This window comes from Myotis davidii, unplaced genomic scaffold (genome assembly GCF_000327345.1).
Source record: "Myotis davidii unplaced genomic scaffold, ASM32734v1 scaffold77, whole genome shotgun sequence".
Taxonomy (NCBI): Eukaryota; Metazoa; Chordata; class Mammalia; order Chiroptera; family Vespertilionidae; genus Myotis; species Myotis davidii.
The window spans coordinates 961004-964825 of NW_006289713.1; positions in this window are offsets into that span (position 1 = coordinate 961004).

Genomic DNA, 3822 nt, shown 5'->3' on the forward strand with positions numbered 1-3822 from the left:
GTCTCAACCTTCCTAATGCCGCGACCCTTTAATACAGTTCCTCATGTTGTGGTGACCCCCAATTTCATTGTTAGAGTAGAAAAAAAAATAAAGCATAGTGATTAATCACAAAAACAGTATGTAATTATATATGTGTTTTCCGATGGTCTTAGGCGACCCCTGTGAAAGGGTCGTTCTACCCCAAAGGGGTCGTGACCCACAGGTTGAGAACTGCTGCTCTAGCTAGTTCTGCATGACTTTCAGGCCTAGAACTCTGTGAGGAATGGGCATGTTGCCGTAAAAGGATATTCAGCATGGTGTTCCCCTTTGAGTATATGTAAAGTGCATATGAACTTCAGATACTCAGAAGCAGTAAAAGAACAGTAGGTCTAAAAGTGCTTTTATTAAAAAAGAGTTGGCAGTTTCCTCCTAAAAAGAGGTCAAGATGGCAGCATGCATAAGCACCTGTATTCAGTGCCTCCCACAACCACATCAAAATTACAACTAAAATACAGTACCATCATTCAGAACCGCCTGAAAGCTGGCTGAATGGAAGTCCTACAACTAGAGAACTAAAGAAGAAAGCACACTGGGGGGGGGAGGGGGAGGGAGACTCAGACCGGGCTTGTCTGACACCCACGTATGCCATTTTTTAATCAGGAGGGAGATTGTCTCTGCGGAGGCCACCCGTGAGGAGCAAGGGGTCCCAGCCCCACACCAGCCCCCAAGCCCAGGATTCCAGAACTGAGAAGTCCCTGCAACCATGGGCTATAAAAACCAGCGGTGATTGTGGCTGAGACACAGGCTGCTAGAGTCCGAGGTGTTCCATTTAACCCTTTTTTGGTCCAACGTGGAGGCTGACTCAACAGATGAGGCACTAGGAGCAGGTCCAACGTCGAGGCTGAGGTCGACACCACAAACTGGTTCAACATTCAATCCCGTCAATTAATTTGGACCAGACTGTTTGAATTCCAAAAATAAAAATGGACCGCAAAGGGTTAAAGAGCTGGCACACCTGGCAGCTTTGGAGGACCCAGACACATACAAGGAGGAACTGGATTGTCTGACATTAGGGCAGGAACTTAGGGGTGGTTTTCTTCCAGATGGGGGTGCTCACAGGGATCATTATTCCTGTGCTGGGACCTCCCCTGTCCCAGACCTGACTAGCAGCCATATCTGAGTCTCCATCAGCCTGGAGCACACTGTTTGCTCCACCCTGGTGATTCCCTGAGACCCCCACCCCATCCAATTTGCAGCCCCATCCATGCTGTCTGCAGCAGCATTTCCATAAGAATGACCTGTCCTGATTCAGGCTTCAGACTTTGCTAAAATCTCTCAAACAAGCTGCAGCTGATGACAGTATGCCTCAAACCTATCAATAAAAGGCCCAAGACCCAGCATTAGCACCAGCCTGCCTTACTTCACAGCTGGGCCTCACCTGGGCACCTCCAAGCTCAATACAAATACAAATAGCAACTGTCAGCTGATGCCTCTGTAGCTCCTGCCAGGTGACCCCAGGCAGTGGCTGACTTTGCACCTCCTTGGAGGCCTTAGAGCAGTGGTTCTCAACCGTGGCTGCACATTAGAATCACCTAGGAATCTTTTTAAAATTCTGATTTCTGGGCCTCATCCTCCAGAAATTCTGTTTCTTTGTTATGGGGTGGGACCACAACATTAGTAACAAAGAAACAGAATTTCCGGAGGATGAGGCCCAGAAATCAGGATTTTTAAAGATTCCCAGGTGATTCTAATGTGCAGCCAAAGTTGAGAACCACTGCCTTAGAGCCAGTGATTCTGGTGGACAACTTCAGACCATAGCAGATTACAATTCTACACATCCACAAACAACACACTCAAGAGGCAGATTCAGTGAGCACCAAAGCCCCACTGAAGCAAGTCCTGCTCCATAGGGATATCTCCTATACAGCAGCTCTCCCACAGCAGTCATAACTGGTCCTCACAGCCAATTAGTCTGGATGTCAGCTCCTCCCAGTGATACCAGTAGCAATTAAGGCTCAAATACAAGACTGTGCACACAGCTTACACAGGGACGCACATAGAGTGCCCAGCTCAGGTGACTGGGGAGGCTGAGCCACTGAGCCCTACAGGACAACTACTACACAAGGACACTCTACCAATTCCAGGAGACAAAGCAGCTCTACCTAATACAGAAACAAACACAGGGAAGCAGCCAAAATGCAAAGACAAAGAAATGTCACAAATGGAAGCAAGCAAACAACTAGGTATGGAGTTCAAAATCATGGTTATAAGGTTACTCAAGGATCTTCATGAGACTTTCAAGGATCTTAGTGAGGATGTCAAAGACATGAAAAGGGACCAGTCAGAAATTAACACGTTAAGCACTATACTTTCCATCCAGAAGGCAAAACAGGCTGGGCGCTTAACGTGTTAAGCATACACTACTGAAATAAAGAATAATTTACAGGGAATCAACAGTAGAGTAGAAGATTCCAAGAATCAAATCAATGATTTGGAATATGAATAAGAAAATAAGAAAAAAACACCCAATCAGAAGAGCAAAAAGAAAAAAAATCCAAAAATATGAAGATAATGTAAGGAGCCTCTGGGACAACTTCAAGTGTACCAACATTCGCATTATGGGGGTGCCAGAAGGAGAAGAGAGTGAGAAAGATATTGAAAACCTATTTGAAGAAATAATGACAGAAAACTTCCCCTACCTAGTGAAAGAAATAGACTTATAAGTCCAGTAAATGCAGAGTTCCAAACAAGAGGAGCGTACACCAAGACACGTCATAATTAAAATGCCAAGGGTTAAAAACAAAGAGAGAATCTTATAAGCTGCAAGAGAAAAGCAGTTACCAACAAGGTAGCACCCATACGACTGTGAGCTGACTTCTCAACAAAACTTTGCAGGCCAGAAGAGAATAGCAAGAAATATTCAAAGTGATTAACAGTAAAGACCTACAACCAAGATTACCCAACAAAGCTCTCATTTAGAACTGAGGGTCAGATAAAGAGCTTCACAAACAAGAAAAAGCTAAAGGAGTCCATCACCACCAAACCATGTTGAAAGGTATTCTTTAAGAGGAAGAGGAAGAGGAAGAGGAAAAAGAAGGGATTAAAAAGATGAACAATAGCAACAAATACATATCTATCAACAATTGAATCTAAAAATCAATATAAATGAACAAGAAATTTAATGAACAAAATAAATGTCAAAAAAATAAAATCAGAGGTATGGAAGCATGGAACAGATTGACAAATCTCAGAGGGAAGGGGGTAGGGTGGGAAGAGATTAACCAAAGATCTTACCTATGGACACAGACAGTAGCGGGGTGAAGGCCTGGGGTGGGATGGAAACCTGATTGGGGCGGGTGGGGAGGACACTTCTATATTACTCTCAACAATAAAGCTTTAAAAAATAAAATAAAAAAAGAGCTGGCACCTTCACAAATTATGTCTATGAAATTCCCTAAGACAAGATACTGGATTCTAAATTACAACTAATTCATTAAAATGAGATGGGACATATTACCCATAGAAATAATTACTGTACTATAATTTTCATTAAGATGCAATAAGTAGATACTTCCCAAGACACACATAATTGCAGGATCATAGAAGAAATGTATCTAAATGAATCTTCTCTTGAAACATTCAAGCCAGCTTACTGGACTCAATATTTATGAATTCATTTCTATTGACACTCCATGGCATCATGTTAATGAAGATTATATATACATACCATAAATTGTATCATTAAAGGAAAAGCCTCACTTTGACATTCCTATGTTATGAACAAATTTCCTACCACTCTGGAAATGGGAACCAGAAGGGAGTGGCAAGAAATATTCAGTGATA